General features: G+C 46.2%; 1 protein-coding gene across 1 annotated transcript in view; it reads right to left on the bottom strand.

Moving 5' to 3' along the window:
- Positions 1 to 15,170, bottom strand: part of PLGRKT (plasminogen receptor with a C-terminal lysine) — a 124,991-nt gene that overhangs the window by 7,196 nt on the left and 102,625 nt on the right. The window lies entirely within an intron of this gene.

Consider the following 15,170-nt stretch of genomic DNA (forward strand, 5'->3'; position numbering starts at 1 on the left):
ACTTTTGAAAGATAAAACATTAATAAAAGAAAAAAAGAAAAAAAGAAGAGGGATAGAAAAGGAGGAAAAGAGAGAAGAAAAGGGATGAGATGAAAACTCTTGAGGTAGTGACCTGGTACATGACATAAATCAATAGCACAACAGCGATACACAAGGATTTTATTGTGGGAACAGCAATGACTGGTCAAAATCAGAAGGAAAGAAATGTTTAACCCATGGTTGCCAAATCATGTGAAATTTACTAATATTATTGTTTTCAATAGCTATAATTTTATCAAAAATTAGAGCTTTGTTCAGCCTGTATTTGGCTTCCGCCACAATTAAATTTTTGGTTTTCCATGCCTTAGCTATGGTTTGTTTAGCTGCCGTATTAATATAAACAAGTAGTTTGAATTGTGTCCGTGTGAGTGAATCTGGTTTGAGATTTAAAAGTGCAATAGCTGGGTCTGGAGCAATATAGATATCTAAAGCTTTAGAGGCCATTGCAAATATGTAATTCCAAAATTCTTGCGCCACCGGACAATCCCACCATATATGAAAATGAGTACCAGGAGAGGAGCAACCTCTAAAACAATGATTAGGGTAAGATGGAGAAAATTTTGCAATCCTTACTGGTACTAGGTACCATCGTGCCAGAACTTTAAAGTTAGTTTCCAAAGCATAACAGTTGGGAGATGATGATTTAGTAGCTAACCAAATGTTGGCTCAGTCATTGTTGTTAAATATTCAACCCAAATCCTGTGCCCATTTAACAGAATATGATGGAAGTACCTCATTGGGGGTAGTAATAAGGGTTTGGTACACATGTGAAATTAAACCTTTAACATGTGGGTCACTTATACATATATGTTCAAATTTAGACATCTGACTAAGTGCTAAACCTGACCCAAAAAGAGGCATATAGAAATTTTTAATTTGTAGATATCGAAATATCTCATTGTTTGAGAGCCCGTAGTTCGTACATAGCATAGGGAATGTTTGAAAGGTATTTGAGGATAATAGCTTATAGAATCGAGTCAGATTAGTAGAAGACCATGCTGAAAAAGATTTCGGAAATGTCCATGCAGGATAAAAAGCTGGATTCCCTAGAAAGGAAAGAAGTGGATTATGTACAGATTGTAATTTACATGAACTACCAAATCTATCCCAGATAACCAATGAATGTTTTGTGATAGGATTAGTCGGATGCGATCTGTCCTTTGGCTGAATCCATAGTAGATTGGCCACTGATATGGGGTCATAATCAATGGCTTCAATAGATACCCATAAAGGTATGTCTTCTGTTGAATGATATTTAGGGAGTATCGATAGTTGAGCTGCAAAGTAGTAAGAAGCTAAGTTAGGTAGCCCCAAGCCTCCACTGGTTTTACTAAGATATAAAGTGGATTTAGGTATACGGGGTTTAATATTCTTCCAAATAAAAGACATAATTCTATGCTGTGCGAGTCGTAAAAAATATGAAGATATAGAAATGGGAAGTACCCTATATAAATATAAAAACTTAGGCAGCATTGACATTTGTATTGCGTTAATCCGACCCATCCATGATAGTGGTAGTGCGGACCATTGCTTTAATAAGCCTGTAACTTGCTTCAGCAGGGGTAAATAATTAGCTGCAAAAAGATTAGAAAGTGAGGATGTAAGGTGTACACCTAAATATGGTAATTGGCGATCAACCCAATTGAAAGGTAGAGAGGATAGAGCCTGTAATATGTCAGAGTGTTTTATAGAAATATTCAATGCATTTGATTTGGTGGGGTTTACAAAGAGACCGGAAATATGTGAAAATGTATCCAATATTCGCAGAAGAATTGGGGCAGAAATGTGGGGATGAGATAGATAAATAAGTATGTCATCCACATAAAGACACAGTTTATGGTGATGCCCACCTAGTTTTTACTTAACTTTACTGCCATCACAAAGGGGCTGATAAGCCCCTATGTAATAAAACTGTACAGGTGACAGATTCTAATTAAGGAGACATCAGGGGCCCATTAGATCCTCAATGTCACCTTTGCGCTTTCGCTTGACTTGCCTGATCAGCTTCTTCTCTGGCCAGAAACTTATTATGAACCAGGAAGTGATGAGAGCTTCAGAACACACACATCCACACATTGAGCTCCTGCACAACACACATTTCAAATGAAGCCATGAGGAGACAGGGAGGACATCTTTGAATAGGTTTACATTCTGGTGATGAATACACGCATCCTCTGGTGTGTGTCCTGATGTTCTTTCCGATATTGATGAACCTGGATAACTTTATGACCTGTCTATCAAGTTTGGAGTGTGCCATTTAAGTCCATTATTGACCTCTTGCATCATATGATTACATGCTTGTTTTCATATTGTTCTGGTAAGCAGATCGAGACCACGTGGCTGTGGTGTGCTGTTCATATGCACATTGAAATTGGTGGAGGATCTACGTCATCTTTATTTAGATTTTTATATGGACAATCACATTTAGTTTTAACATTTGATTTATTAGAGTGCTGCACTTTGGACCTTCTATTGTTTATGTTTGATGAATCAGCAAACTGTGACGGCTGTTATTGCTTTTTGTTAGTTAGTGAGTTAGCACAGATATTTGTTCATCCAGATTTAGTGATGAGAGCTGAATGCATCTGGGTTCATTCTTCACAAGAGAGATCAGCTAATCGATGTACACTGCTCTTCTAACACTTTTCATCCTGACACCCACCAAGGAGGTCCCACGTACCCAGAGGGACAGGGTGAACCTGTGACACACGGCAGAGGGGACAGCACCTTCCTTCTCATGTAGATGTGATTGGGTGGATTTACAGCCAGATTTGTTCTGTTTATATTACATAATCTGTTTACATACCGGCGCTGCCTCCAACCTAAGCTACATCAGCGGCAGTGTAAGGGTTAATTTGATTATAAAAAGGAACTGCAGTCTGCTCACATAATTAGTAAAAAAAAAAAAATCTTTGACATTCTGAAGCTTCCCTTCAACCGTTTTTTATAATATTTTTTTTTTATATATTGTGATTCTGTACTTGCCAAATATCCTGCAGAAATCTCCCTCCACTGAGACTGGCTGCATCAATTTTAACTATGGGCAGCTGAAGCTGCTGCCTGTTCACTTCCTAGAATTACACAGACACACCACCAGCTCTGCAGCTCTCATTGGCCCTCTTATGACTCACCCCCCCTCCCTTCCTGGCAAACTCTCAGGAGAGCGAGAGAGAGCGCTGTGCATGATATCATAAGCCTAGGCTTTTTAGCAAACAGGAAGTGGGCTGTATAAGGTATTTGGCTTTTTTGAAAAGCACAATTGGCTGCAGATTAAAATACACAATGGCTTGCACAGCAGTTTTAGTAAAACTAATTTCCTAATTAGTAGATTTTATTAAAACTAGGCAGCACAATAAAATGAACGATTGTTTTAATTCTGTAACTGGGGTAAAATAAAACCCACACACATACTGTACATATATGTTTTTTTTTTTTTAATTTAGAAATAAAAGGGCCATTGACGTTTATGCTGTTAATACGATTAGTTATGTCAACAGCAGCTGTTCTTTAGTGTTTCAGGTATTAATGTATATCTTTAATACAACAGTCACAAAATAATCCCCATTTTAAGCTTTAACATACATAATGTAACAGGCAGATGTTTTTTACAAACTGTAGGTAACACACATCACAATTTCCATGACATCAATTTTAATTTCAGTGATGCACACATTTGTTATGCAGACAAATCTTTACATGTAATATGGATTATTACTAGTTAGGAAACAGAAACTTGCTGCCAGAATATACTTAGTACAATAATGTGTGGCAAACAATTAACTATGATGTAAGGGGAAATATGTCAAGACTAGAGGGGTCTGCACATTGTATTACAGTTTTGTTTCAAACTCATTTTGTATACTTCAGATTTAAAGCAGAGTTCCAGCCTCTGAAAAAAAAGTAAACGTGAAGTCAGCAACTACAAATACTGTAGCTGCTGACTTTTAATATAAGGACATTTGTCCAGGGATCCCGCAATGTCGGCCTCCAAAGCCATTTTGTCCATCGACTTGGGTGCAGGTGCTGGCATTGCAACTAAGGAAAACCAGCAGTGAAGCCTTCAGGCTTTACTGCCAGTTTCCTACTGCGGCGAGTAGCGTTGTGCTTTCTGAATGGCCCCATTGTCTTCTGGGACACACACAGGTCCCAGAAGACAGTGGGGGGGGGGGGGGGGGGCTGAAGCAAATGAGGAGATGATATACCTTGCCACAGCAAGGTAGGACGGAAGTCCTGCAGGAGAACAAAAAAAAGGACAAAACAGCAGAGAAATAAAAGAAATATATAAAAATAAAAAGCGAAAACGAGGGGTGAGCTTGGAACTCGGTTTAAAATCAAATATTTGAGCAAAAAACTGAAATGCGAATGGCAAACATGACCTGTGTGGCATTATAGCTGTATTTCAGAATTTCTGTATGTATACTGTATGTAAAAACTATAGAAAATGTGTTTGGAGTGAACAGAGGAGACTCTAGGCTTTGTGACGCCTTAGGCCAGGGGTGCCCAACCTTTTGAAGAGTGAGGACAACTAAAGCGAATTGGTAACTGGTCGTGGGCCACAATGAGTGGAGTGGGAGGATGAGAGGTGCGTGTCCACTGACACAGCCCACTCTACTCTATGGGCTCTCTGATCCAATCCGATTCCCCCAGATGGAAGGGGCCGATCCACTTTTTCTTTAGGTAGGCGAGTATAAACAGACACAAGTCCGTTTACATCTGCTGCTACATAGAGGTGAATAGTAAGTCCGATTGGGTCAGACCAATCATGTGAAAGGGGCCTAAGGCTGCTTTCACACTGATGCGCTGCAATTTGCCCAAACCGCGGGTGCAGCGCAGTGAACCAGTGGATTTTCTGCAGGTTAGCTGCACTTTGCAATAAACTTCCATTATATCCTGCAGGTTTGGCGCACTTTCTGAAGGCGCAACAAACCCGCAGGGAATAACAGAAGTCTATGGTTCAAAGCAGGTAAACCGCAGCTGCACTGCACCAGCGGATCAGTTTGAAAGCAGCCCAGTAACCACTGCAAAACAGATATATCCATATATACTGTGAATTTAGTAGTAAACTTACCTTAAATAACCGTCTTCCATTCTGGTATCGTTGGCTGTTGCTGTCCTAGGCGGAGTGCATTTGGTATCACTCCACCTGTGACAGGAGCGGGCACTATACAGAAAGCATTGTTAGCATTGAAAGCATATGTGGCTCTGCTCCGCAGCCACTTGCTTGCACTACCAGCCGCTTCATTCACAAAACTGCTGCTCTGGAATGGAGGGTCAGAAACCCATGATCTAGGCTTGCCAACCTGCCATCTTAAAGCAGGAGGTCAAGGGCCACATTAGAGGGCTCCGCGGGCCACTGGTTGGGCACCCCTGCCTTAGGGGGTGCCCAAATAGGATTTTTGTACTCACCGTAAAATCCTTTTCTCTGTAGTTCACTGACTGACACAGCTCCTTTATTCTTGACCATTGGGTTGTTACGACACCTTCAGGAGAGGACTAGGCAGAACATGTTAACATTACAAAAAACAGAACTTTCTAGTTCCGCCCAAGGGGTGGTCTCTTCAGTAACAACCCTCCAGCCTGCTTCCTGCAGCCTCAGTACGTTAACAAGCAGTATAACATAAAACAATAAGAGGGGAGGGTGCTGTGTCAGTCAGTGAACTACAGAGAAAAGGATTTTACAGTGAGTACAAAAACCCTATTTTCTCTTACGTTCACTGACTGACACAGCTCCTTTATTCATGACCATTGGGACGTCCCCCAGCAGTATCATAACGAGGGTTGGGAAACAGCATAAAATAACTTCCCCCACAATCAGAAGTGCTCCCTAACAAAGGAGTCACCACCTTATCTGACCGCATCAGAACTTGTGGTAACAATGCAACAGTGCATTATACTCAAAAGTAACTGTATTTTCATTAAAACAGAAAAAGTAGTGCAGGATTGCAACATTACATGGCCGCCCATAAACTTTCGGCCAAGCAGGCAACAGACAATGCGCTTACATCCACTCTGTAGAAAAAACTTGCAGCCAAGCAGGCATCAGACGATGCCCTTACATCCACTCAGTAGAATTTGGTAAAAGTGTGAATGGACAACCAAAACACCGCCTTACACACCAGAGCGACTGACGCTCGATGTCGGGAGCCCGAGAGGCCCCAATTGTCCTGGTGGAAGGGGCCATGGCAGGAAAGGGGAGCACCTGCCCCTTCAAGAAAAAGGCCTGTACCACATCTATCTGACCCACCCGGAAATGGTGATCGAACAGACCGCCATACCTGTTTTTAGGACCAGCTACCGCAACAAACAGAGATCTAACTCCCGAAGGGGAGCCGTGGCAGACAAATATATCCTTATAGCCCTGATCACATCCAGGGAATAAAGGGTCACCTCTTAGGATGTGTCGGTTTAGGACACAGAGATGGTAACACAATATCATCATTAATGTGGAACGCAGAAACCACCTTCGGCAGAAAAGAAGGTTGCGAGCGCAACACCACCTTATCCTTATGGTTAACCATATAGGGCGACTTGCAAGACAAGGCCGCCAGTTCCGAAACCCTCCTGGCCACTAGAAAGACCCCTTTTCTGAGAAAGCGTCAACAAGGGAATTCCTCTGATGTTCTCAAACGGTGATTTCTGAAGCACTGATAACACCAGGTTCAGATCCCACGGGGTAACGGTGGATGCACCGGAGGAACTACAAGTCGGACCCCCTGAACAACAGTGCTCACTAGAGAGTGAGACGCCAGGGGTTGCTGAAAAAAAGACAGTGAAGGCTGATATTTGTCCCCTAATGGTGCTTGAAACCAACTTCTGGTCTACTCCTTGCTGTAGAAACAGCAGGATCCTGGAAACTGAATAGGTGCATGGATGCCATCCTTTCTCCTCACACGTAGATATTTATGCCTTCCAGGTATGATGGTATATCTTCCGAGAAGAAGAGTCTGATGGGCCTCGGTACCTTAGTATCTGGCGCTCAACAGCCATGCCGTTAAAACCAGCTATGGTAAAACAAGATGGAGAATCGGACCTTGACACAGAAGGTCCTCTCGCAACGGCAGTCGCCAGGGAGCTTTCGCAACCAGGCGTACTAGGTTGGCGCGTCAGAGACGCCAAGGCCAATCCGGGGTATTATTATTACTGGAACCCCCTCGGCCTCCACGCTGCGGAGCAGACATGGTAGTAGCTTTTGCGGAGGAAAGTCGTAGATCGGACGGTACTGATCCCATGGAGCCACCAGCGTGATTGACGCGTCTGTCCAAGGATCTTATCCTGGTTACGAATCTCGGCCCCTTCCGATTGAGACGGGAGCCAAGAGATCCACGTCTGGTGTGCCCCACCGCAGGCACAATAGCCTGAACATGTCTGGATGCAATGCCCATTCTCCTGGGCCCAGCATCTGGTGACTTAGGTAGTCCGCCTGCCAGTTTCTACCTCCCGGGATGTAAGGGTGGACAAGACAGGTACTTGTCGCTCTGTCCACTGAAGGATGTGAGCGACCGCCCGTGCTGCAGCCGAGCTACTTCTTCCTCCTTGATGGTTGACATATGCCACCTCCGTGGCGTCGTCTGACTGGATCCTGATCGTACACCCTCATAGTCTCATTGACTATGTGGAGAGGCAAGCCTGATCGCTCAGAGTTTGAGCATATTGATTGGCAACTTGGGCTCCTCATCCGACCAGACACCCTGGGTCGACTGTACTCCCAGCACGCCACCCCAGCCGGTCAGGCTAGCGTCAGTTGTGATCACAGCCCAATGCAGAGGTAGGAATGACTTCCCGGACCGAAGTGCCGGGGACCTCAGCCACCAGAGCAGGGAGTCCCTGACTGACTGACTCCCCTGAATCTGCTGATCCAGGGATAACGGAGGTATGTCCCATTGTGTCAATATCTCCTTCTGCAAGACTCTGGTGGAAAGTGGGCGTACGGTACCGCTTCAAAGGAGGTTACCATGAGGGCCAGAACTCGCATGCAGAAACGCAGCGACGACCACCTGCAGTTCAGCGATACTTTTACCGCGGCTCTGAGAGTCTGTCTGAAGGGAGTTTGTCTGAAGGGAGAAAACTCTCGCTTCCATAGAGTCCAGCGGTAAGCCTAGGCATTCCAGCGCTGAATCGGTATGAACACCGACTTTTTAGGTTCCACAGCCACCCAAATACCTGCAGGGTTTGCATGGTGATTGCCACATGCTCCTTTAATTCTGAGGCAGAAGCTGCTCTCAGAAGGAGGTCATCCTGGTAACTTACGATTGCGATCCTGCGTTGTCTGAACAACGCCAAAATTGAAGTCAATACCTTGGTAAGGACTCGGGGTGCTGAAGCCAAGCCAAAAAGGGGGAGCCACAAACTGGTAGTGGGCTTCCCCGACTGCATTTCGCAGAACCCTCTGATGCCTGAAGCATATGGGTATGTGCGGGTACGCATCCTGGATGTCCAAAGACGCCAGGGAGTCCCCTTGATGGAGTGCAGCAACAACTGAGCAAACTGATTCCACACTGAGCCTCTGTACTTAAACAAAGCAATTGAGGCTTTTTAGGCCCAAGATTGGACGTACCCCTTCCTTCTTTGGGGACTACAAACAGATTGGAGTAGAACCCCTGGAAACTTTTCGACACCGGAACAGACGCTATCACCCTGAGGTTTAGCAGGTCTCATACTGCCCCCATGGGGTCTCCCAGTGAGCCGGGATTAAGGGTATGCTGGAAGGGAAGATCTGTTTGTTGGCCAAGAGAGGAACTCTATCTTGTAGCCAAGAAAATCAGTTTGCAGACCCATTAGCCAGATAGCTGAGAAGCCCACCGGGCTGCAAACTCCTCAAGGGTGACCCCCCCACCCGTATGATGGGCGGGGGCAAACCTTTGTGTGGTAGCACTTTTCTCGCAGGCTTGCTGTTCCAGGGATGCTTTCGTCCCCAAGGGTCATCCTGTTGGACTGGGAGCGTCTAGCCGAAGTCCCAGACGGACGGAAAAGCCTCTTTTGTGCGGAAAATTAGGGCCTTTGCCTGCAGCGTGGCTCCTTAGTCTTCCTGGCCTGAGGGAGTAAGGTACTCTTCCCACCTGTGACATTCTTAATAATGTCATCCAACGAGGCTCCAAGGAGCCACTCACCAAGGAAGGGTAAATCCGTCAAAGCTTTTTTTAAATGCCTGGTCCACCGACCAGCCTTTCAGCCAAATTAGGCGCCTCAGCACCACTGCTGACACTGAAACCCTGAATAGCAGAGGAAACGTATCCAGAGGCACGTTCCAATGCACTTAGGACCGTGCACTAACTGGTCTGCTAGTTCCACGCAGATGGGAGTAGCCTGCTGCTTCTCCATTTTGCGGTGCAAAGTTTTGCCCATTCAGTGCTGTGGTCAGTACTGGTCGTATTGCTGACCCCCAACCGTAAAAAAGGAACGGGCCACTGCTTTGGTTCCTGCTTTGGCTCCTGCTTTGGCTCCTGCCCGTGGGGTCCTAAAACACAGGAACCTCTTCTACCAGGATCGTGGTTACTTTTATTTAACCTGGATACTGGGGGGTCCACGACCGGAGGAGAAGACCATTATTTAGGAAGGCTCTCCTCAAGGGGAAACACCTTAGGTGTACAGGCTGGCTTACGGGACCCAAAAGGGACCGCTACCTCAGCAGAGGAATCTGCTGTGTCCTGAATTTTCAGGGTATCACGTACAGCTGTGATAAGAGCTCCAACAAGCACTTTTGTTGCGCGCGGATCCAGACGGGGACCCAGCCTCACTGTCCGATCGGTCAGCGTCATCTGAAACAACAGAGCAGGGGTCACCAGCCTCAGCGGGGCCCTAGTCTGCGTCAAAGCTCTCTCCGGAGGACAGGGGGGCAGGAGCTGCTTTTTACCACCCTTGCGTCCATGAACCACCTCCATCTTGGCAACCAATGCGCTAAGAACCGCCGACAAGCATCCAGAGGCACTGCACTGTCTGCAGGCGAACCGGTTGCAATTGCCTGGATTTCGGGGGAAAAAACACCAGTTTATGAAGCCATGCTGACACTACCCTGTCTGCCACTTGTTGGGGACTTAGGACAGTGATGCAGGCTGAGGGGCACCCACCGCAGGACTCACCACCCTGTCCGAGTTCTGTGCTGTCCAGCTAGGTGTGTCTGTGTCAGCTCCCAGGTGCTTGTGAGAGAAAACCACGCTGTGCTGAGCCTCAGGGAACAGCGCTGAGGCATGAAAAAGTTTTTGGCTGCAACAAAATGGCCGCTAGTATAAAGGACATAATCACAGGGAAAATGGCTGCAGAACTACAGAAAAATGGTTACTGACCATGCTTCTCCCTGGTCACACCAAAAATGGCCGCTGAACACCGTAGGCAGAGAGGGATAGTGAAACGGCGGCAAACAGCGCTACAGCGATCAGCAGACACAGACCTCCAGACACCCAGGGGAGAGACAACAGACATACAGGGCGCAGTCCCCCAAGGTGAGAGCCCCCCAGGGGGCCCCTGTCTATGTGGCACATACACCGCTCAGCAGCCCATGCAGCGTCCCCCACGGGGGGGGGGGGAAGATAGGGACAGGGAGAGAGGAGAGGGAGGTGAGGGACCCCCGAATCGACCTCCCAGGGAATGCCTAGCTGCTCAGCCCCACCAAGGCAGGGAGAGCTGTACTTACCATTCCGGAGGAGCTGGGGACATTCCATCACAGACCCACTCTCAGTACGGGGTGGCTGCTGGCCACGGAACACTGTGACACAGACATCAGTAGCCCGGTCATATGTGTGCCCCGGAGCATTGCTCACACCGGCCGCCCCTGGAGCCTGAGGGGCATGTCGTGGCCGACCCAGCGAGGAGCTCTCATCTGCACACGCTCGCTGGCCAGACTACAAGGATAACGGTATCCAGCCTGTCACCCAGCCGGCTGTTGATAGCAGATCACAGGATCTTAATCTTGCGCAAAAGGCAAACTTCTGCAGAAAAAATCCAGGGACCAATGGGCCCGCAGGGTTCCTAAGTCCTTCTCCTTCACTAGGCAGAAAAAAACTGAGGCTGCAGGAAGCAGGCTGGGGGGTTGTTACTGAAGGGACAGCCCCTTGGGCAGAACTAGATAGTTCTGTTGTTTGTACATGTTAACATGTTCTGCCTAGTCCTCTCCTGAAAGTGGCGTAACAACCCAATGGTCAAGAATAAAGAAGCTGTGTCAGTCAGTGAACGTAAGAGAAAATTAATTGTATAAATTGCATATATTAAGAGCTTTAAAGTGCTGGTGTCAGTTCTCTCTATCTCGATGCTGGTGTCAGCGTTCTCTCTCAGTGCTGATGTCAGTTCACTCTAGCTCGGTGCCAGTGTCAGCGCACTCTAGCTCGGTGCCGGTGTCAGCGCACTCTAGCTCGGTGCCGGTGTCAGCGCACTCTAGCTCGGTGCCGGTGTCAGTGCTCTCTAGCTCGGTGCTGGCGTCAGCGTTCTCTATCTTGGTGCTGGCGTCAGCGTTCTCTATCTTGGTGCTGGTGTCAGCGTTCTCTATCTCGCTGCTGGTGTCAGCGCTCTCTCTCTTGGTGCTGGCATCAGTGAAGGAGATAGCAGCGGAGAAGCCAACCAGCAGGCAGTGCTAGTGCAGAATACGGAGCACCCGGCCCACCATGGCTGGACCTACCAACCACCACACCCCCCCGGAATAGAGCTCAGGTGGGATAAGGGTAGGGTGGAGGGAGGGGTCAGGGGCTGCCAATCACAGGTGGGCACAATGGCACAGGATTGAGCTGTCCTTACTGTTAGTAACACATGATCAGAAGGAAGGGAGTTGAGGGGATGGGACAGGGAGTGCATATAAAGACCAGTCTCTGGCTGTGGCTGAGGGATGCTGCAGGAACATTGATGGGGGAGGGGGGGCCATCTCCCCCCTGTACTGATTGACAGTGGCTTCATACAGCACTCGTGAGGCCTCCTCCACAATACCTTGCTCTTCCTCTTCTCCTCCCTGCCACTGCATGCCAGATGCCTCCTCCGGGTGTTCGGGGACCGTTCCGCTGAGCACCCCAGTGGTGGGGGGCGTGGTCTGCGTCTCCTGGGCAGTGGGAATTGTTCTCTGGCTGCTGGAATCTCCTCCCCTTCTCCTCCCCCAGACAACACAGCACTGGCCCCGCCTCCTCCCCAAGACAGAGCCACACTCCGTCCAATCTCTCCAATGCGCGCCCGTGGAGCTCACAGGCAATGTTAACCTGCTGCTGGCCAGAGCTTAACGCCATAGCAGCATTGTCAGCAGAGGCGGCTCTTCAATTAGCCGTTCGCAAGATCCCTGTAAGTGCGAGGCCTTAGGCGACCGCCTTATTAGAGAGCCGCCTCTGCGAGTGAATAGAAAATATATGTATTATGCATTATGCAAATAAAAAAACTGTGCTTCCATCTGTTTAAATATGACAGCTTCATAGCATGTTGACATGTCAGTAAACAGTATGATCAGTACACGTCTGTGTTATAACAGAGAAGACATCACCAGTCATATTGTATAGATGCTTGACTATGTCAAAAAACATTATCTGTGATTAGGACAGTGTTCTATGCAGACAGCATTACTCCTGCCAGGGGCCAAAATTTTCATACAACATTTTCCTGGAAAGGAATTACATGTGCTCTGAATGTCCAAGAGATAGTCTTCAATATTATCAGCATTTTCCTGTCAAAATTCTGAGGCTCTTCAACATGTCCCTGCCCTATAATAGTAGAAACAGCATTTGTCCCAAATGGAAAGAGGTCTCCCAGAGTGAATCTCAGGGTATTCCCGTTTGGCATATTAACCAGCTAAGGACATACTACACGTGTCTCAAAAAAGAAAAAAACCTCACCACAGTACAAAGGACGTATCTAGCGTGCCAAGTCCTTCTGCTCCCCTGCCATGTACCCCTCTTCCAACTACTGACAATTCTTGGCATTGAAAATTAATTAGAGAGTTGCCCCGTATATACAGCAGCTCTAGTCGTCGAAAAAAAACATCTGAATTACAGAGTCCAGGCACAAAATAGAGATACAAAGTTATTTTGACTACTCGGCTTTATTCATAAAAAGATTAAAAAAAAAGAAAAAAGATTAAAAAAAAAGATAAAAAGAATGAACTTTGATCTGCAGATGCTGTCAGTTAAAGCAACCAGACAAGTAAAAAGTATTTATTTAAATAAATTCTGTCTATTTAACCCCTGTATTCACCTTTAGTTTACCCTAATCATCTCCATTAATTTCCTTTTCCCGTTCTGTCTCCAACTATTATTTTCCTGCGTTTTTTTCCCATGGATGCTTAGGAGAAGGGCACAAGGATGACAGAATAATATTCTCATTGAGATCGAATGCTGAAACCACCTTAGGAAGAAAAGATGGTCTTGGGCGAAATACAAACTTGTCATGGTCTTGGACCACCAAAACACATCTGACAGATGTTATAGCAACCAAAAAGGCTAATTTTCTGGCAGGAATCTCCAAAGGGAATATCCTCGATGCGTTCAAAGGGTGTTTTTTTTCAAGGAAGAGAGAACCAAATTAAGTTTCTAGGGAACCATTGGGTGCTGCAAAGGCACCCGATACAAAACATACATCTTGAATAAATGTTTTTACAAGAATGTTAAGCCAAAGGCTTGATAAGACTGAAATCAATATAGAGAAAGCTGAAAAATGCCCTTTGAGGGTGCTGAGAAGAAGATTCTGGTCAAGACCTGTTTGTAGGACGGCCACAAAGTGAAGGACAGAGTAATCACTGGTATTGAATTGACTACGCGCACACCAGATGAAATAAAATTTCCAAGTACCCGGAAGTTGCTTTTCTCACCTTTAGTAAGATAGGAATCCCAAATTTAGAACCCCGTTTACGCTTTAAGACCTGGATTTCAACAGCCATGCCATTAAAGCTGGAATATGTGAAGCAGGAAGGAATTGAGGGCCTTGAGAGTGTAGATCTAGTGGTCTACGTATATCTTTGTACCAGGTTCTTCTGTGCCAGTTCAGTAAAGAATCACTGTCTTGCTCTCTTTATTTTGTGGAGCAGGTAAGGTAGCATGCTTACTGGCGGGAAAGCATAAATTAGCCCAAAATTAGACCAGGTGATAGCTAGAGCACCTAAGGCCAGAAAAAAAATGAACGGATTCCCCCATCCATACAAGCAGGGTGGATGGAGAAATTCTCCCCATTATGACATTATATACTGACAGTGGTACTCCTCCCCTATTATAATACACCAATCCGTGGCTGTAGCTGGTGATTGTCAAAAGTTTTCCAATGCTCCTGTTTGACAAAAGTCGATTGTTATATTACTTCTGTTAAGCGGGAATGGCCATACATGAATCGAAATGTGCCTGTTCCATCTATGGCACAGAATTGAAGTGGTGATCCACCAGGGCAAGGACTTCCTTGTTTGGGAGGATAAGAGCATGGAAAGATCCAAGAAGAGAGGCTTCTTTTTCCAAGCTGATAGAATGTTTAGCTGGAGAGTTTGGAAATGAAACTAGGAAAAGGGTATTGCCTTGAAGGAGGCCACCAAGACCTTTGCTTAGGATGTATCCAGGATCAAACCCAAGTAGTCTAGGCACAGGAAAAGCTGGGGAGCAGATTTTTTTAGAGTTGAGCACCCAGCCAAAGTCCTAAAGCAGCTGAATTGTCTGTATGCCTGTGACATTTGCTTTCTGTGACATTTGCCGAGAGTTGTAAAGGAGATGAATCCTTCATGGAGAAGGTTGTCTAAACAAGCAGTTTGACACACAGAGCGGCAAGTGCTGGTTGCAGGCCTTGCAGGTTAAAAAAAGCTTTTAAGAACGACCCAATTAGCAGGAGTACACATTCTACCTTTTCATGAACAGGAAACATTTTGGAAGCTTTTGTACATCTCTTAGTGTCCAAGGCGGAGTGAAGTGATGAAGGATAGTCAACCTGCACAGTGCAAAGGCTTTTGCAGAGGCATTGAGATTTTTTAACATTTGCAGCCATATTGTATAAAGCTCCCTCTTCAATATATTTATTGAATATTTATTTATAAAATAACTCCAGCAAGATGCTCATGAGTTACATCATCAACAGCTGTCCAATGGCCAACCCAAAAAATGCTGGACAATGGCAGAAGGTGTCAGTGGCAGTAATTGAGTGACAAAGCAAAGCCCAGAGAGTACATCAAAGGAGGAGGGCACATTAGCATTGAAGTGTGC

This window comes from Lithobates pipiens, unplaced genomic scaffold (assembly GCF_037356315.1).
Source record: "Lithobates pipiens isolate NorthernLeopardFrog02 unplaced genomic scaffold, aLitPip1_a1.2 Scaffold_13, whole genome shotgun sequence".
NCBI classification, from domain to species: Eukaryota; Metazoa; Chordata; class Amphibia; order Anura; family Ranidae; genus Lithobates; species Lithobates pipiens.